Here is a 21,996-nt window from a genome sequence, read left to right as displayed (position 1 = left end):
AATGGCAGACAAATATGTACATCTGAGGACGATTGGTGATTTTTTGACTTTCGAATACATCTTCATTATCCCACAATTCTTCACGTAGCAGTTCACTTAGAAAACTATCAACGCATTTATTTCACTGAACAAAATCTCCGAGTCCGTGAAAATCCACAGAAGACCACTGTTATTGCTTTTTTGAGCTCTGTCAGTACGATAACTTCGCTACGAACTGTTACATCCTGAAGTTCCTAAATATTATAGCTATAATAATAACAAGTTTAGCAGAAGAAAGCATGAAACTGACATCGAAGGATTTCCTGGAATAAAAAAGAAGGATGCTGCGCTGGGTAGAGTATATACAATTCATCTAAACCACAGTGAATGCTTTCATCTGCGTATTTTATTGCATAATATTAAAGAACCTACATCTTTTGATTACTTGAAAACTGTTGATGGTGTGCTACACCAGACATATCCGCTGCACTTAGCTTACTAGAAAATGATAATCTCTGGAAAGACACACTTGCTGATGCTTCTATCTAACAGATATTTATTTGAAATTATATTAGTTTTTTGTCAACCTGCCCAACTGAACGTATTCAGGGAAACGTTCCAAAAAGATTTTTTATGTCAAATCAATGTTGAGATTACAATTTCATATGAAATATTGAATAAAGGTCTCAAATAGATTGAAGATATTGCCATTAAGTTAAATGAGAAATACTTATTTGATTTCGGTTCACCAACAGCAATACGTCAATGAACAGAAATAATTTGTAAGTATTAATATCTTCAAATATTAGTAAAAGATCAACCTCAGGCATTTAATGATATAAATTACAGTGTTGCTAGCAACAACCCAAATATTTTTTTCTTAGATGCTCCTAGAGGCACTGGGAAAACCTTCTTAATCAATTTGCTTCTTGCTCAAGTCGCCCAACTAAAAACGTTGCAATTGATGTAGTATAATCAGGGATATCTGCTACACTTATAAATGGTGGGAGAACTGCATATTCCACTTTTAAGTTATCGTTAAATGTTCACTTGGGCAAGAATTTGTTGGTTCTACTCGTAAAAATTATCTAATTGGACAAATTTTTCAACATGCTAAACTTTAGAGTGGGAAAATGCACAAGGAGTCATCGAGCTCATACTAAAGCCGCTGATCGAACCCTTTGAGATAGATCATGTGGTAAAGTAATGGGTGGTATAACTTTCGTGTTTGTTGGAGACTTTCGGGAAACGTTGCCTGCCATTGCGAGAGGAACTAGGGCTGATGTTGTTCAGGTATGCAATAAATCATCACCCTTATGGAAATTTCTCCTCACTATTAACTTAAGAACTAATATGAGAGTTCATCTTCGGGGTGGCAATGCTAACTTTCCCTTACAACTACTAAACATTGGAAATGGGACTCTTCATCATATTGATGGTTACATTTCTGTTGATGGAAACATTGGTACCACCGTGCATAAAATAGATGATCTCATTTCAAATATTTATCCAGAAATTAGTAAGCTTTTTACAAAAACCATACGAGTGGCTTTGCGAAAGGTCTGTCATTTATCCTTGAAATATTTGTGCATTTGAAATTAATATGATTTTAGAAAAAGTTGAAGGGCAAAGGCAAGGAATATTGATCTATACTGAAGATGAATATCTAATTGATATTGAATATCTAATCAATACTGAAGATGTACTCGACTATCTTCCAGAATTTTTTAATTCTCTCAATCCTGCAGGTTTTCCAGCTCATAGTCTTAGTCTTAAAATGGGAGTTCCGATTATTTTACTACAAAACCTTAACCCTTCAAGGTTGCAAATCAAAATTATGCGAAATCACATCAATGAGGCTATGATTTTGACAGGTACAGCTTGCTATTATACCCTGCATCCCAAAGAATCTTTTTTTTTCTTTTTGTTAAAGAGGTGGAGGAACCACATTTATAGGCGCCAAGGCAGTGTCAGGCGCACTAACAGGTTCCGCAAGATGTTAAGTGCGTATGTGTTCCTGTGCACTGCACTACTGACTAAACCTCCATCTCTGGCTAACCACCCCTTTGGGAAACCGCTTATGTTGCATTACTTCAGGGAGGGGGAAACGCTCACATACACAATCGGTCACCGTAAGCACAACAGGGAACACCCAAACATACTCACCACAAAAGTTACACACAGACAACAAATTAATCCAAAAAGTTTAAAAACCACGCACACAAACACCAAACACACCAACAGATCAAGGAACAACCAAAACACACAAACACACACACAATCATACAGACAAAACTCACGAAATGCAAATAAAACTACAAGAAACACTCAACAATACTGTCAAAACACAGTATTTATCAAACGGAAACTATCTTTCTCCGATATAACAGCGAGACGCCATCTGGCACCACAAACGGAGTGCCCACGGCTTTGTCGCACCAAGGCGACTTCCAGATATTCAGGAGATCCCAAGGCGCTCAGCCGCGAGCCTATCCGACCCGGCATCCTCCGACGTCTCCTTCCCTTACGAGACTCATCTGCAGCACATAGTTTGCAATCACCTTCCCAGTGAAATCTTCCACAGCTATCCAGCTCTCCTCACCTTCCAACAGGATTCCTTGCGTTTCAATCAGCGTGAACATACGCTCACGACCCAGCGTGTCTAACATTTCCAAGCAATCCAGCGTGAAACGCGGGCACCAGAAATATACATGCTTGTGGTCTCTTCTTCCTCGCACTCTGGGTAAATGACAAAGAGGTCCAAGTTAAACCTATAGAGATATGATCTATAGCCGACATGGCCCGCCTAAAACTGTGTAAGACTGTATCCCAGCAAGCCATGCACCGTCTCACACCACCCCTTCAAATCACCAATGAGGCAATGTATCCACCGACCCCTCACGCTATGGTCTCATCTCTCTTGCCACAATTCCATGAGCTCACCTGTTATTCTCTTAATTGCCAATTTCCTGTGGCCAGCACTTCCGCTGCTGCTAACGATATCGTTCTATACGCTGATATAGCCCGCAAACAGTACCTCCTGTGGAGAGACTCCAGTTTTCCTCTGTATTTATGGTATCTAGCTACTCCCGATTACAACTCGGCTCCATATATCCCAACCCCGTAGGGGAAGACATCCGCCTTGTGACACTTCCGGTCACCACACCTCGCTCCGTTCCTAGCCCTGATGGGCTTTAATGGAAGTCCTCTCTCGCCCTGAAACTTTTTACATCTCATAGTAATAAGCCAGGCCTCGCTGGGAAGCCACTGATGTAAATGCCTCGGTAGACATTTACATCGGTGATTTTTAAACTCAGCTTTTGCCTTCGCTGCAGGCTTCTTGAATGTTCTACATCGTTGCCCTCTGAACTAGCTAACTGAGTTCATGGAAGCACGAACCCTGCGCCTAGTTCTACATTATTGAGACAATTCCTGTAAACGTCTCATAATTAAAGGCAATTGAATAGTAACATACCACCAAAAATGTTCGCAACAACGACATTTAGTTCTAGTTCCTTTAGTGAACTCAACTTTCAGTTCATACCCCTGACTTGGTTTCATTATGGATTCCGGTCTGGTCTATCAGGAAGAGGCGGACAGACCTCCTACTCCCACTCAGCTCTATCGCAGAGTTCCGCGTGACATTTACTTCACTATCATCGCGGCTCCATAGAGGAGAGAGGAATAAACAACTCCGACCAGCAACTTCCTTCTCTGTTGCTGAGGTCCACCTCTATTTGGCAGAAGGACCGCTATCAACCGCAGACCCTATCAGCCTTATCACTTGCCTCAATGGCATGAACCAAAACGGAGCCTGGAGTCTATTCAGACTCCAGAATACTGAATAGCAGGTCTCATAGGAATCTTCTTACCCGTTAGTGCAAGTGTCAAGGTAGGCCTCCTTTTAGCAGTGGCGATTACCACTGCCTCAGTTTTCTCCTGTGCTAGCTCTAGCCCGGCATCCTTCATCCATGCCCTAATCGCCAAACAAGAGTCAAGTACCTTAGTGACTGCCTCCCTCCGTGTAAGGGCATCAATCACCATTGCCAGGGCATCAGCATATTCATAAAGGGTAACTCCCAGGGGAAGGGCAACTCTGAACCCGCCATCGTATACCAGGTTCCAGAGAGACGGTCCAAGGATCAACCCCTGTGGCACTCCCTTATCAAGACCACGTTTGACCAGTCCATTGTGGAACTGGCATACTATCCGCCCTGTAAAGTACGACCGGACTATACTACACAGATACTCTGGGACACCATGAGTCTCCAAGAAGGGCATAATGATGATGTGAGGAATGCTATTAAATGCATTCCTCAAATCTAGCGTCAGTAGAACACACATTCTGCCACCACCAGTTTTAGTAATCCTCTTCGCCGTCTTGCACAGTCCAGTCAGGGCATCCAGGGCGGACCTTCCCCTGCGAAAGCCAAATTGGCCCGCAGAGAACCCGCCAGCCTCTTCCACCACCCCCAAAATCCGCTGCTGGATCATTCATTCCAAAACCATGGCTAATGAACTGATCATGGCAAGCGACCGGTACGAGGAGAGAAGTGCCAGGTCCCTCCCCGGCTTGGAAACCAATACCAGCCGCTGCTTCTTCCATACTGTTGGAAAAACGCCTTCAAAAAATTTATTAAAAACATCCAAAAATATATCCTGGTCTACCCAAGCCGCGCCACCTTAACTACTAAATTTGGAGCCAATCCGGACCCGGAGCCTTGTCCACCGGCATTCGGGTAATCGCCGCAGTAAGTTCATCACCAACGAAGAGGGGCGGAGGTTCCATTTCTTCCATTAAAACAACCTCTAATTCTTCTCCGTGAGGGAAAAGCCCGTCTACTATACATCCTACTTGTACATCTCTCGTTACAGGTACTTTGGGTCTGAGTGCTCTCCTAACAAGCACCCTGTACGGTCTCTCCAAACGGATCTGAGTCTACCTCTATTCTTAACTGTTTTCATGCATTAGCTTTTGACTCACGAATAAGTCCTGCGAGCTCTTTCCTGCACTCCCTGTGTTGCGTCACATATGTGGCTCGAAGGGAGTGCAGGTACTCCCTGATCAACCGCCTCCTCGCCCTGTGATATTTCTGCCTTTTCTTGGCGATGTCCTGGGTCCACCAGTAAGTAGGTGAATATTGCAATCTACTATACTTCCACGGCAAACCCGCACAAGCCTCTTCTAAACATCCTCAGCCGTGGTAACCCTACGCGCACCACTGAGATCAAGGACCTCCGCGTAAGCCTCCTGGTCTAGGTCCCTAACACTCCAGTCCAGTAACACTGGCAACGTACCTCCATCATGGCCGTTGTAAGATATTGTGATCAATACAGGCTGGTGATCACTGCCCATGAATTCTTCAGAACCCTCCAGTCAGAAATCTCCGCAGCCAACACCGGCGTAGCGAAAGTGAGATCCACTATGGACCCAGTATTGCCCCTCCTATAGGTATAGGCCGCTTCCTGATTGAGGCAAACCATATGGTGTGCCGCAACAATGTCCATCAGAATTCTGCCACGTATGTCTGTCCTTGATGACCGCAGGCCGTCGACCATGCATTATAATCAACATAAAAAAGTGCTGGCCGATGAACGTGTAGATTTCTGGAAACATTAACCAGTATTTCTTTGTAGGTCTGAATATTCATGTTGGGCGAGAGGTAGCACGAAAAGAAGTACACTTCGCCCACTCACCCCTCACCCAACTAGTGCCCCTATGAACATCTTGCATAGGAAAGGACGCACCCCACCATAGTGCCGCCCTACCATCTTCAGACACAATCTAGTCCGCTCCAAGGCGAGGGATATACGGCTCAGAGAAAATTTCTATGTCCGCACCCACCCGCAAGATGTGGACGTTCAGTAAGTCCCGTGCCAATCCAGAATGATTCATGTTAAGTTAAATAACTATCATTATTGGTCGGGAACGCTCGGTCTTCCCCCGGCTCGTCTTATCGTTCTTCTTTATGTGCGCAGTGATGTTATCTTTTTCGTCACTTTAGGGCATGCAACACCACCAATTCGGTGCCCCTCCACACCACATGCTTAACACTTAAAAGTCAGCCTACAATCAATTGGACTTTCCCCCCACAGTTGAAGCAGGCTCCCGCTCGATTCTCACCCCAGCAATTTCTGGCGAGGTGCCCCATCCTCAGACAATGGAAGCATCGTTGCGGGGGATCAACAACATCATCCTGCAGGATTACATACCAAACCGTAGTATCCTGCCTTCTGTACTATGGAAGCAGCACATGGCACCGGAAGGCAACATATTGCCACCCGACTCTCCATATCCTGGTCTAATTATGACCCTCAGGTCGCCCGAAAAATCCTGCCGAGGCCGCAGGAATATATCCTGCTCCAAGTCTCTTATAAGGAGAGCAACGGTCCTAGCTTTCACGAAGACACTACCTTCGTTAATTGCCATGGAAATAGCCCGTCTGAAAGGCTCCAGAGGTATCTTATCCGTCCTTTAGTCTGATCTCCATTTTATACCCAGCCTTCCTAATGGATAAGATTTCAGTAGCTGCAGGGAACACCACCTCCGACCTGACTGTCTTAAGCAGGTTTGCATTATGTCCTTCATTATGAACCTGTCTTAATCATGATAGTCTCTGTCTTATGCGTGTGTGGTGCCGGTTCCTCTCTACTCCATGCAGGAGAGAGTCTACCCTTCAGTGCGATGAGGTGGTACCTGCGCCGTCTTCCTAACCTCGCACTCCAATATTTTGCGCACATAAATGGCCATGTCTTGAACATTCAGTTGCGTCTGCAGTTGTCCTATATTACCACCATTATTAACTCGTACTTTCTCAAACGAGTCAACTGACGCTTTGGCCAAGTTAGCACCGTCATCAGAGTCCAGTTATACCACATGGATTCTGTTCCCTGTATATTTGGGAATGTATCTCCCAAAATCCAGGGTCAGATTTGGGGGTAAAAAAAAAATATTCGGGATGGTCCGGATCGGTGGAAATCCGGAAGGTGAAGGATAAGTAAGGAACGGTGAAGGTAATACATAAAAAGGAAGTTTCCCCTTATAAACAAGCGTAGCACTTAGAATAATAAAAGTTTACCGGTAGAATAATGAAAATATTTTAAGTCGTTGTTTACGACCTAGAATATGACGTAACGATCTCGTACAAACTTGTCTAATGACTTAGAAAAATCTGAACTACACTTATAGATTATAAATGCCTATATTACAATGTCTCTTATGGAGAGAAACACACACTAGAAAAAACAAAATTACAGGAGAATCCGTAGTCCAAAACTCATAAAAGTTTATAGGGATATCCAATAATTTTCCGACAACTATTTCTGATACTCCAAAATAAAATAATAAACCAAAACTCCGAACAAAACACAATACGAACGCAGAGCGAAAAATCACGTCTAATCACTATGAAATCCTCAAATCGACTATCCCAACAGACTTATCATTTCAATTCAAAAGTCTGCGATTCCCTAAAAAAGTTTCGTTTGCTATAACAATCAATAAAGTGCAAGACCAGATATTCAAACACATTGGTAATGATTTACGATCAGATTGTTTTTCTGATGGGAAATTGTATTTTGGACTTTCCAGAACTGGTAATTCGGAAAGTCAATACATTCTTCTAACAGAAAATCAAAACGCCGCAAAAAATATCATATATTCGGAAACCCATTAATTTAATGTTGTTTGAAAATGGGTTGGCTACATTATAATCTCGGGTGCAGCCGAAACGGGGGATGCTATATATATAAAATAACATGTCGTGAGTGATGAACGCCCAGTAAAAACTACTGAAGATATATTGATTAAAACCTGTATACACTTTCTCCTTACGATGTAAGTGAATGTTAAGAAAATTAATTTTGAAATCCCGAGTTTAATCAGTTAAAATAGAGTAACAATGAAGTTATCTTTTTTTTTTTACTTTTCGGTAATAAACGTACATATCAGCTTAATTTTTGGTGGTGTAGTCACCACATGAATATCTAAAAATTGATTTTTACATTTTTTGAAATTCACAGATTAAAAGTATTAAAATGGATTTTTGATTTTTATTAAACCTTTTAATTTTTTTAATTTCTCACCCAAAAATGAAGAAATCAACCGGATATTTGGTGACGGTAAACTTCATGTCAATAAACCTATTTCTAGATTTTTAAATTCGACTTTGAAAGGGGATGAAGAAGGTAAAAAAAATTTAAACAATGATTATAAATTTTCCCAATCCCGACTATAGTAAAGTTGGATATTTAGTAGACTTGGGCTTGCAAATACTCTTCAGATAAATATTTAAAAACTGTTTTAGGATTTTTTTAATTCCGATTTTTTAAGAGGTGCGAAGGTATCGGCACGATGGCTCAACCAACACAGCCACTGCCACCGTGTGACTGGCTGCACCTATCTCCAGTTACTTGACTATACAACATGAAATAAAATTATTGACCGCTACGGAAACGCAAGTAACACAGGGTAACGCAGTATAGCGCAGGCGAAGCTGCGATGGGGAGTAATATATGTAATAAAAATGAATCGTGGTTTAATGTTCTATAAATCTATAACATAAGAAACGTCTTTTATTCAGCCCTCATCAATTGCTTAGACTGTTTTTTGTTTTTTATAAAAAAGAGAACAGCTATGTAAAACAACTACTTTTTTTTAAATTAAAACTTACTGTTTTTATTATTAAGAAACTCAATAATTTTCTTGACATGTTTTCAATGGATAAAAACAAGTCTATATATATGTATCACAAACAGTAACCTAAAAATTTATTCTTTTAGTTTTCTTTGTATTATGCCAATCAAGGCACAGATTGAAATTATGTATTAAATTATGTACTAATTTTATATCATAGATTTTACTTTTTTAAAGTGTACTTTTCCCTGAAAATTATATGAAATAATGAATACAGTTAATGCATTAAGAAAGCACTGAAAGCAACGGAGCATCGTCTTCGAATCTTTCCCCTCCTACAGCTTCTTTCAGTAAACCAAACATGTGGAAATCATTCATGTGATTTTCATAGGTCATTCATTACTGTAAAATGGGTATTCAAGAGATGTCCAATGAATTTTAGCGAGTTTATCGACAGTCTGAGCTGCTGTATGCGACCGTGTGCGTTGTCGTGGAGTAGAGGACGTTGCGAATCGGTTGCCGGCGGCATCTGTTTCGATAAGCAGCCCTGATGTCATCCAAGAACTGCCTGTAATATTCCACATTTACCGTCCTTCATTCGTGCAGTAAATCGATCACGAACACCTTTTGAGTTCCGAAACACATTTGCCAGAACTTTTCCAGCTGACAAAACATTTCTTGGCTTTGATAGGTGTCCCCTCCCTACTTTTCCCCTACCCCATACTTGTTCTCTTGCATTCCGTGGTGTAGTGGTGAACTCACGTTTTGTCGCAGGTCACAATAAGGTCCACATTTGCTCTCTTGCTTTCCGGGGTGTAGTGGTGGATCCATGTTTCGTCACAGGTCCAAAACGGTCAAAAAAATATACTCCCGAAACTTATGCCCACCTCTGACGCAGTTTCAGCGACTAATATACGGCGGTCACCTTCCACAAGGTGAACAGGCTGAATGCTGTCATTATTGACGCTGTCAGCGGACGACTTTCGTGACTTTTGTTCTTCACCTCATCATGATGAGGTCAAACACTTTTAATGTTTTTTACAGGATCAAAAACTCTTCGAACTAAGTCTGGAGTCGAGTCAAAAGTTCAGAGGATCTGACACCTTCGTTGAAGAAAAATCGGATTATAATTTGTTGAGCAACAGACGATGGTACCTCCTGCTCAAACATTCTGCTGCTGACGTGGGAACTAGTTATGGGAGTAGTTCAACTAAAAGTAATCGCATTAGACATTGCTTATGACTTACACACCCTGACAACATTAAACACAATCTCATAAACAATTCTATAGAAACTGCTTTTTTTGCATTGAATTACAAATTAGTCGTTAATGGAAAACAATAACTACTACAGAAATTAGAAACATTTCTTTCTATTTCTGCCATTCCATATCAAATGCGTTAGCCCACCAAGTTGTCTCCATCTCTCCATCAATCACAGTCGCCTCCATCTCGACACGTTTAACTTAAATATACGTTGCTATGAACATTATTTTTTTTTTATTCAACAAATAATATATAATTCTGAGATGTTAAATAATGGCTCCGTAAGCCAGTATACTTATTAAAAAAAAGAAGTGCTTTTCAACATGCCATGCCATCATAAGATCATATCATCATTACAATACCTAATTTCACAGCACGAGTTACATACCTGTACCGGTACTTAAATTCTGCAGTACGTTTGTATTTCGAAAATATTCTAAACTCAGGCGTATGATTTAAATAAAACTGTACTTTTATATCACAAATGCTTGTTACTCACCTGTTAATTTACATGTTTAGTTTGACATTTTTCCACCGCTGAGTTTTCCGTTAATGACGGTAACACATACAACTTTTAATAATAAATAATAGTCTACTGAGACACTACAAAATTAAAAAAATCAGTAATTACATTGCATTTATATTTTCTAACTCACACTCATGTTCTACTGTTAACTGAAAAAGTACGGCGCTGTACTTATACTTAACAAACAATAATATGAAAAAATGTACGCAAACTACTAATAAAAAAAAAAAATACGAGAACTAACATTAAAAAATATGAGTAACATAAAAGATATGATGACGCAGATAAAACTTAGCTATCACATAAATTACCATGAAATAGGTGTTACTGTAGTTGTCTATTTCTACATACATTTTTATTAAAAAAAAATTAGCACGTTACATGTTTTGGTCACAGCCTGCTTCTTCTCTCCCAAAAAATTTGGGCCACTTTGGAAAAAACTTTTTCGGAGGATACAAAGGTCCCAGGAACATATAAATATTTTGTAGCTAATATTAGCAACTGTGGGAATGTCACTTTAAGTTTCACACAAAATGTTTTACAACTCGCGTCGTGCCTATCCTCACACGGTTACTTATGCCTGAACAGTAATTCAAAAGTTGCTAGATGATTTTACACTTTTTGAAATTTCTTGAACTTTACTGTCTAAATATTCCACAAATCCGATGTCTTTGGCTGTTTACTGGACGTTTTTTCCGTCCAGTTTTTCAGCTGTTGACTGCTGCGTTTCTTCGCCTAGTTTTAACAACAAAGGCGATTAACGAATCTAGCGCATCTTTTAAGTTACTGTCATTCCCAAAAATAAGTTTTCTTGAAACGTTGATCTAGACGCGTGTAGATGCAATAATTTTTTTCCACCCTTTTCAAAAGCGGTCGCTAATTCCAGAAACTAAACTTTTATTTATTTTTTTTAATTTTTCACCTTTGGAAGATGTCAAAGTTTTCTTATTAACTATAAGCACAATTCCTCTAACAAGGGGAATTATTTTCCATAAGGTGCGATAATTTTAGGCAGATAACTCTATTGTTATAAGCTCAAACGGTTTAAGTAAATTTACTCATTCAGATAAAATATCCTACTTAATATTTTTTTAAATTAAATATGGTAGCCCATCACATTGTGAAATCACATCGTTTACTACTACATTAAATATGAGTTAACATAAGAAATGTAAGGGAGATTAAAGGTTTTACGCCACATTTAAAAAAAGCGCCTCCGTCCGAAATCACCGCTACTATTTTATTACTAACATTCTATTAGTGAAAAACCTCTTAATTTTTCGGCCAAACACTAGTCTGTATGATTTTCATGCAATTGTTTTGTACAAAAAACGAAGGTTATTAACCCACCCAGTTTTAGTTAAAAAAAATTACTAGTAACGATCAGAAAAGAAACCGTATTTCTTGGAGTTCAAACGTCCATTGTGACAGAAAAATAAGAAACTTTATCTAATATGTCTTTAACTACTGATTTTGCATTTTCATAAATGACTGGCATTGTAGAATCCATTATTTTTTCCTGCTCGGAAGTTGTTACGCGGCTCGAGCTCTTTAAACAAACTTTTAAACCTTCCTCTTTTACAACAGACAGGGGGCTGTAAATTATTGATAATCATTTCTACTACTTAATTATCTATTTTATTAACTTTTTACAGACAAATCTTTAGATTTGTACTGCAGAAACGACTAGGTTAAATTTTAAGAAGATAAGTAAAAGGATATAGATAACGGAAGAGATACGGAAGTTGACGTGGATGCCATACCCTCACTATTACCCTCACTATTTGGAAGCTTTGAACGTTTTCTGAAGAACTCGGCTCTCCCGTGGCTTCGAAACATTCAGCGATTTCAAAATCAGCCTGCGAATGTGGTGGTACAATCCCAGTTTCGTAAACTCCTATTGTTTTAGTTTTAGGTGCTCTCTTAAATTTAAGTGTTCTTGGATCTTTTGATTTAGTTTTTATGTACTTCATATTTTTTTCGTTGGAGAATTGTCCACAAAAATTCTAACTATTAGATGATTTATTAATCTTAAAAAAAAAAAACCGTAAAGGAACGGACAGCAACTCGTGAACTATAACGGGGCAGACCAACTAATTTATAATTACGAAAAAAAATTATTTATATACCGGACCTAATAAACTACAACGAAAGATAATTATAAAATAACTAAATAAGAATGAGCTCAAATTAAATAGTAATTACAGAAAATTAATTAATATTTACCGTCCAGAAAATATTAAGAGCAGAAATTATAATTAAATATACATTGGACTAAATAAAAAGACACGATTTTTTATTTACAAGGATAAAAATAAACTGTGATGGATAATAATAATGGAAGGGAATGATTCATTTGTAATTAGTTGCACAATGATAAGCAAAGCCGGCTCATCTAAGTTACGCATGGGCGGACCTTATTTATTATTATTTACTGTTCCTGACTAACGACCAATATTCCATCCATCCTGACCCCATAATTGAAGATACCCACCTTGTGACGATCCCGGTCGCCAACCACCCCCACCGTTCTTAGCCCTGATCGGGTTTAACCGGAGGTCACCTTCTAGACCCTCAATACCCAATTATATATTTCAGTCATCAGTACGGCCCTTTTATCAGGAGGGCACCGATGCAAATGTCAAGAAAGGCATTTCCATCGGTGTTAAAACCCATCAACTAATAAAAGATATTTTTCAGCTCACCTAAACCGAATTAAAAAAAAAAAACTGATAAACAATAAAAATTTACAAATTGAAGTATAGCAAAACATTAATTTAACACCCTCGAAAATTGTTCGTAACATTGCAAGTTTGACCTTCAATATCAGAGTAACCAAAAATCACCAATCAACCCAGGAACATACCAAACAACCGGGCACAACTGCCGAATGCGCCTACTCTGGCGGAAAACACTCAAACGGGTCCCTAGCCACCCAGACTTCTATTCTATACTAAACACCTCTGCAGTCCTTTCGAGCACCAAAAACATTAGAAATCTTTCAACAATGCACCACTCATCTTCAATTTTCCTGTTAGCCTGCAGATCCAGACTAGAACCAATACCTTCAAGCTCCCTGATCAACTCTGCACCCCTAAACTCATATTTTGAGCGGACATACAGCACAAGTATCGGATGTTATGCATCATCCGATACTAAGCATTGAGGACACTGACCCGATTCAGTCAAGTTAAATCGAGCCAGCCTTTCCGAAAGGAACTGAGTCACATACCGGTTCGAGGAGATCCATCAGGCGACTCTAAATGCCCTTACTTCTGGAAGGAGACTGTGGGTATACCGCTCATCTGCCGTCTCATCACAACTGTCCTGCCAAATACTAAAACCTTCCTCCTCTATTTCCCGAATACGCTGCGCAGTCAGATCACACGATTTCTTCGCAGCGTAACGTAACTGACGTTCCGACGCAAGGACGTCACTTGGTTTAACACCCGCGATAACTAGAACTGCCTCACGACGTGAAATAGTACTATAGGGACTGCGTTAGTTTGTAGTAACGCAGACAGTATCGAGAAAATTAAGTCTCTAGTCATAGGAAAGGCAAAATCACCAAGGTCTTTTAAAAATGTTCGAACATTCCTTTGTGGTTACGCTAACCAACATCGAGTTTGGATGACTTGTAAACGTTTTGCTTTGTGTGCTATAGAACTGAGTACGATGTTTCAAATACAAAAGTGGAAAATTCTAGTTTTCTTTTTTTTGTTTTTCTATCTGCCAACGGCACGAGTTGGAGCAGGGTTTAATTAAAGTAGTGAAAAAGTAGTAACGTAAGAGACTGGTCCAACTTCATGTACGTGCTATGAATCAAGATTTACTTTCTTCTCCCAGTGCAATGCAATGCGTTTCGTCACTGCGGCGTGGGATGCAGTCACCTTAAAAGTTATAGAAAACTGTTTCGTTAAAGCTGGGGTAAAGTGGCCAAAAGAAGAAGAACCGACAACTGACAGAAGAGGATGCCGATATGAGAGTTTCCGAAGTACGTACGTACTATCACGTGAGAAGAAAACAGAGCGAGAAATTATACAAGAGGCGAGAAATGAGGAAGATGATGATGAAGAAGAAGATGGGCCTGCGCCACCACCGATGACAGCTACCGCATTAGTGAAGTTAGGCGTTTATGTGTTCAATCTGCCCGACTTACCTTACGATATTGTATACCTCTAAAGCAGAACAACGGATAACAGTAAGACATTGTCGCAGAACGAAAATTCGGCGTGCATAAAGATTGTCCAATCTGTAAACGAAAATTAGGCTGAAAATAAATCGTCTCCTATGTAAACAAAAAATAATCCAGAACAATTTTTTTCGTAAATAGTGGAAAAATTTAAGAACAGTAAACTTTTCGAACTCATTTATTTTTTACCTAGTTATGCATACATGTTTTTCCGACTTTAGTTTATATTTTACCTCGTTTCTTTTCTTACGCGTATTTAAAATACGAAACAATTCTAAAATTTAAACAGTTATACATATAACTTATCTCTTAAGAGGACAAGTGTCATACAGGGGTATGTAGACTTCTTTTCTTTTGTTTTCGTCGAATACGATCTAAGTACATATACTAGTATACGACTACACTGTTTTTTTTACGCTTATTGTTTGCTAAACAGGTTTATTACATAGGTAACCAGTCATTACTTCCGTTGATTGGCGGCAATTAAAGCTCTCCATGAGAAAGATAAGTAAAAAAAATTACATAAATTATATGTCTGAAAAGTTTTACATTGAGTAGAATGCTGTAATTTATTATTTAGGAGAATGAAATTATTTTAAAAGTTAAGTACCTTTATAAATCAAGTTTTTTATCTTAAAACAATACTTGTTGCACACACGAATAATTAAATATATATAATTCTACTGTGGCTTAACCACACTAATTCGGATTTTTAATAAGATAAATACTTAATATATATGTTAGTAAAATAAATAAGCAACGTGACAATAAGTTCATAAGAGGTATTGTATTAAATATAACTGAGCGAATATAATAATCTGAATAAGCGAAGCCTAAAAACTACATTTATAGGTTGTATATAGAAATGTAAATGTCTTTTCTAATGCAGAGAAATACATAAAAAAGTTTTTAGTTTTTTGTATATTGCGTGATGTATGATTGTGAAATAACGTGAACCTGGACTTTAGTTAGTAATTGTAAGTGAATATAAAAACGTCCGTAATGTTTTTTTAATTTTTTTTACATACGGATATACAGTTTTTATTTACTTGTACGAGTAATGTGATCGTGAAAAATTTCGGTTTCCAGATTTCAATGGAAATATCCATTTTCATCATCCCTGCATCCATTTTGACTAGTTTCGGCGTGTCTTACATAACTCAAAAACGATTAGCTGTACGATGTTGATTTTTTGGATTTGTAACAACTAGTTGTGCACCTCCCCTTTTGATTGGAGTCGACTGAACCAAAAATCCAAAAAGCTTTGGATTTTGGACTTTTTCTTAACTGCACTAATAAGCCCTTATTGAGATCTTTTCAACGATATATCATAAGTGGAACTTATTTTCATTGGTTCCAGAGTTACAACCAAATAAAATTTTAATTAACGAAATATTTGGATCTCAGGGGAAGGCACATCGGTTCAATCAGACTTCATCTCCTTTCTTTAATTTAAATATATTGATTTATTAAAAATTATTAACCTCTCATTGTAAAAACGTTTTTATGATGAATAATAATAATTCAATAATAAAAAAAAAAGAATATGAAAAAATATCAGAAGTTTTTAATGAAATAAAATTTTATGTACTTTACATTTAAAAAAAAAAAAAAAAAAAAGTGTAAATGTAATCTAATAGGCGTACAAGGAAGTCATGCGTGTTCCACATCAGATTTTTTATTTTGTATGTAATCACCATTTAAAAATTTATTACTAGAAATAAGTGATTATGTCGAAAGTGGCATTTTTTTCGTTTAAAGAAATATTAAAAAATAATTTATTTTTATCTAAGTATTTGATGTATTTTTACACTCATATCACGGGGAATGAATATTCAAAACGAATTCATTAAAATATTATTTTTAATTTCCACGTATTTCCTGTTTATCCCAAAAAAAGGTTGCGTTCGTATTATACTCGGTTCATTTCGGCTGTTAGTAAGCTTTAGAGGTAAATATATCGAGAAAATCGTTTGAACTTGTTAACTGCGAATTTCGAATGTAATGTATGCTGTATTGTATGTAATGTTACAAATCATTCATCTCATCCTCTGAAGCAATACCTAACGGTGGTCCCGGAGGTTAAAAAAAGAGCTGTATTGCTAATTTTTCGCCAAATTTCAGGATAAAGATAAACAATATAAAATTGTTGTTACTAAGAAAGTAATTACTATTATCTTTTCTGCTAAAAATTGTTGATCATGGATGTACCTATATTTAGAAAACGGCTATCCCCGGAGAGCGTGTTGTTAGTACAATGTGGCGAAAGAAAATTATCCTTAAAATTCTCAAAACTAATTATTTGAGGCAGCATTCGGGTGATACTGCCAAATATGTCTGAAACCAGTGGAAATGTCGGTGAATTTTTCGCTAATGGCGGGTCTGCGGCGAAGAAGAAGACAATCGAAAGTGATGAAACAATTGTTGTTATCGACGACACTAGGCCTAGCATTTCGGCTGAGAAATGCAATGGACATATGCCATCTACATCGTGTGATTTGTTTGATACTGGCCTAGTACAGAAACTTTTGAAAAAGTAAACAGCTTTTTCGAGCTCGTACAACGGCGCCTAACCGCCCTCGCCAACGCGAAGTTAACATCGTCATATCACTTATATACCCATGTACAATCATTACCATAAGTTTTCGCACTTCACATTGTATAGTTTAACTGATCAATTATAATTTAATTTATCGTTCTTCTGAGGGGGTTTTATGCCACGGGCTATTCTCCTAACATTTTTTTTTTGGAATAAATAAAAATTGTGTCATTCTGCCCCATTGAATGTACTTTTTATTTTCTGCACATACATACATTAGAATAAAAATCATTAGCTCATTCAAGTGATAATTTTTTTTTTATAGTTTAATATCTTGTATTTTGACGATACAGAAGTATCTACAAAACGATTACTTAAACTGTGGTAACATCTCAAAACTGTAAATAAATTTAATTTTTTCAGCCTTTATTTGGACAAAAATATTTAAAGTAGCGGTAAAAACTTATTTTCACTACATTTCCTTTTATTTGATACCTATTCCATTAAAATCTGTTGTTGTTCAGTCTTTTACGAAGTTCAACCTCCCAAACTTGAGTCTACCTAATTTCTAGAATAGTTTAATATTATAATCTTGAGCATTACTTAGCAATTTTCTCAATTTTTCTACTTAGAAACGGTCTGACTGCCAAAGACTTAGAAAAACATGTAATTTTTTTACATTTTAATACAAAATACCTTGTTAACCTGATGGATTTTTTTCTACTTTCAGCTCTCACTAATAATCTGCGCTATCTTCAGCGCAGTATAGAATCGCAACATACATGACCTATCAGCTCCCCCATTTGGTGTTGGTAAGGACTTGCAGCATATTTACAAGTTTGGAACATCTCGTTTTTGTTGGCATTTCTGGAAGGCGTCTTTCGGAAGGGCTTTCAGCTGCTCGGTCGTGGCCCTCTCAATGTCAGAAATGGTGACAAAACGTTTTCCTTTAAGCAGAGTTTTAATTTTTGGGAAGAGCCAAAATTCGCATGGTGCTAAATCCGGTGAGTATGGCGGATGTGGACAGACAGGAACACTTTTTTCGGCCAAAAACTCGCGAATGAGAAGCGGTGTGACACGGCGCGTTGTCGTGGTGAGGAAGGAAGCCATTGGTCCATTTTTCTAGTCGCTTTCTCACTAGTCTCATTTGCAATTCATTAGTTAAAATGCTTTGAACGGATCCGTACGAGATGTTAAGGTCTTCCGATAGCTCTCGAATAGTCATTCGCCTGTTTGAATGAACCATTGTTTCCACTTTTTGCACATTTTCAACTGTTTTTGAGGTTGCTGGACGTCCCGTACGCTGCTCGTCTTCAACAGACTCATTTCCGTTTTTAAATCAGTCATACCATTTGTACACAGTCTTCAAAGTTACTACATTATCGCCGTACACCGATTCTAACATTTCGTGAGCTTCTTTGGCACTCTTTTGCAACTTAAAACAAATGCGTTAATGTTAATGCGTTGTTCCAAATCCATGTTGCGCGACAGACACGATAAACACAACCTCACTCTAGCGGCTCTGGCAGCTGACTGGCAAGATCGAACGTGTTACAACTTATCGCTGCCTGTCTCAGTTGATCACGCTATTGGACAAATTACAGCATATGGATGTAGCGTCGGCAGTTGCCGCTATAAAAATTCATTCACCGTATTTTTTTATCACACCTCGTAGCAATTATCTCTTAGTTTAGAAAGATTTATGGTATAAAAGGGTTCTGTAGACGAGAATAGACTATACATTTTGTTTTCTCAAGTGTAAAGGTGAGAAGCCGGTAACCTTGGACCAAGCTTAAAGGGAAGATATAGTGTTCTGTAATAGTTTCTTTGCTGGCTGTTGAACGGGACGTAATATATAAAGCAAAATCAACAAATAACGACCATGAAACAGGTGGTTGCACACATTTAGTAATGCTGTTGATGGCTATAGCATACAAAGTGGGGCTTAATACACTTCCTTACAGCACTTAATTTTCCAAGGTGACACTACCCGATAAAGAATCTCTAGCACGAACACGGAAAGTTCGGTCAGTTAAGAAACCCCTAACAAATGCAAGCATATTGCCCTTTGCTCCCCATTCTTTAAGGGTGTCTAGAACACCACGTCGCCAGGCCGTGTTGTATACCTTGATGATATCACAAGAGATAGCAACGAGACTCTGGCGGAGTAGGAAAGCGTTTTGAATAACTGCTCCCAGTGACACTAAATGGTCAATGGAAGATCTTCCTTGGCGAAAACCACACTGTTTACATATCCTTCAGTATGTGATGGAGGGGGAGATTCTAAAAAATGGGAAGTCGCAGACGACATCCCAGAGGGGATAGTTGTGTGGTTCCCCTTAACAGGGAGTTTATCACGTGGCTTACCGCCAGTTGTATTTACTCCTGCCTGTACAGGTAAAACTTTGGAGACAGGAACTTTAAGACGGATTCCACTAGTGTTAGTTTCAGTAGCTGTAACTACCAACTCCTTATTCATCTTCGTTAGCTCAAGAACAGTTGCAGTAAGTGATGAAACCTGATCAGATAACATCTGAACAAGCTTTTTCAGCTCATTGCAGGATCTGCACTGTCGATTACTTCCATTTGCAGAGGCTTTACTTGATGTAGCGGCAGCGAAAAAAACATCTGATTTAACCAGGTTACGAGAGTTTTGTATCTTTTTATATTCTCTTCTTGCGGCTGAGAAAGAAAGTTTCTGCTCCGTACAGAATTTGAGAATTACATCCTCGTCTTTAAAATTTGGACAATCTCGGGAACAAGCTACATGTGATCCACTGCAGTTCACACATTTTACATCTTCTTGGCAGTTAGTGCCATTGTGGCTTTCCTTAGTACATCGTGCACATATTTGTTTTCGGGCAAAATGTAGTGTGACCATATGTTTGACATATGGTCAAGTGGTCCAGTTTTGAAAATAGTCCTCAGTTGACTATCTCCAAATATCAGCAAATTTTTGGTGGAGATGCCATTTTACCGAATTGGAGCTCTTTAACTGCTATGGCTAATTTTTTTGGCCTCTTGAAAAAGGGGTACTTGCTTATAATTTGTAGACACAAGTAAAAATTGTTATCTTTGATTAACATTTTTGACGGCAATAATAAAGGTACAGATTCGAATTTCGGTAGTGTTGGTTAACTTGTTATGCTATATCCGCATATGTTAGTCAAGTTTCTTTTGGAACCTGGTTTTGAGATACAGCAGCTGAAATTCAGCCAAAAATTTGTCACAACATTTTGGAAGTCAAAGATTGAACTTATATATTTCCTTACCTAATTCTTTAAGCGGAATGAACTTTGTAATTTGAAAAAGGGAATAATTATGTAGGATACTGCAGTTTCAAAGCAATTGGAATCTTCTTATGAGAAATTCATCCCCACATTTGGTCAAAACCTTTTTATCATGATTTTTGGCCCATTTCCAAAGGCATGTATCTCAGGTATACCTTCTCAGTTTTTTTAGTTTGATAATAGGTGGAAAGGGCAGCTTTTAAACAACATAATCCAGACATTTTATTTTTCACATGTATATTATACACTATAGTAGGAAAACGTCGCACAAAATCAGAAAAGGATTGTGGCCTATTGATATTGATTCCGCTGACCGATTAAAAGCTTTAACAAATAATAACTTCAAGCCAGGTCAAAAGTTATTCTCACGATGTAGGCAAGAATTGGCTGAAAGACAGATTCAGCCAAAGAATGATCAACCAGAATCAGAATCTAATGATGTGGAAATGCTAGAGGCTTCTGGAAGAATGGATGCTTCACTGTCACCACTCGGAATCTTTCCTTTGAAGCTAAAATCAAAGTCAGCAGAGTTTCAAAGTGTCAGCTGATGTTTATGAAACTGATAAACCTACTCTAAGAATATCACTTACCAGGTTGCAACTAGGCCACATTGGCCTGGCATGTATGGCAATACTTGGTGGATTGGAAATACGAGTACATGTGATACATCTTTTGAAGAACATGATGTCCTCATTAGTTTTATGCGCTCTCATGGTGCATAAAATTATCATCTCATTCTTATCATTGGTCCCCTAGAAAAGACACCTGCTAGATTCCAAAACAGCACATTTTTGCTACTGTTGAAGCAACATCAACATCAGGACGACAATATATGTATCCAAAACATATCCAATCTATGATTGAGAAACAATTTAAGCTGACTGAAGTGGAATAAAAAGTATTGTACTAAGAAGTTTCTGGCTACTTTAGATATTTTTATTTTATTTTGATGTTACTGTGTTTAACTAGTCGTGCATCAAAAATCTTAACTAGAATTCTATACAGAAGAATTGAAAGGAGAGTGGAAGAAGTGTTAGGAGAAGACCAATTTGGTTTCAGGAAAAGTATAGGGACAAGGGAAGCAATTTTAGGCCTCGGATTAATAGTAGAAGGAAGATTAAAGAAAAACAAACCAACATACTTGGCATTTATAGACCTAGAAAAGGCATTCGATAATGTAGACTGGAATAAAATGTTCAGCATTTTAAAAAAATTAGGGTTCAAATACAGAGATAGAAGAACGATTGCTAACATGTACAAGAACCAAACAGCAACAGTAATAATTGAAGAACATAAGAAAGAAGCCATAATAAGAAAGGGAGTCCGACAAGGATGTTCCCTATCCCCGTTACTTTTTAATCTTTACATGGAACTAGCAGTTAGTGATGTTAAAGAACAATTTAGATTCGGAGTAACAGTACAAGTTGAAAAGATAAAGATGCTACAATTTGCTGTTGATATAGTAATTCTAGAAGAGAGTAAAAAGGATTTAGAAGAATCAATGAATGGCATAGATGAAGTCCTACGCAAGAACTACAGCACGAAAATAAACAAGAACAAAACAAAAGTA

The 21,996-nt window shown here is 38.0% G+C and overlaps 1 protein-coding gene across 1 annotated transcript in view; it reads right to left on the bottom strand.

Annotated features, from left to right (window-relative positions):
• The window catches only part of Trc8 (TRC8 ring finger protein), a 117,494-nt gene that overhangs the window by 71,563 nt on the left and 23,935 nt on the right, over nucleotides 1–21,996 (bottom strand). The gene's annotated exons all lie outside the window — the stretch shown is intronic.

Source organism: Lycorma delicatula, chromosome 1 (genome assembly GCF_047948215.1).
Source record: "Lycorma delicatula isolate Av1 chromosome 1, ASM4794821v1, whole genome shotgun sequence".
Taxonomy (NCBI): domain Eukaryota; kingdom Metazoa; phylum Arthropoda; class Insecta; order Hemiptera; family Fulgoridae; genus Lycorma; species Lycorma delicatula.
This window is presented reverse-complemented; position numbering and strand designations above follow the sequence as displayed.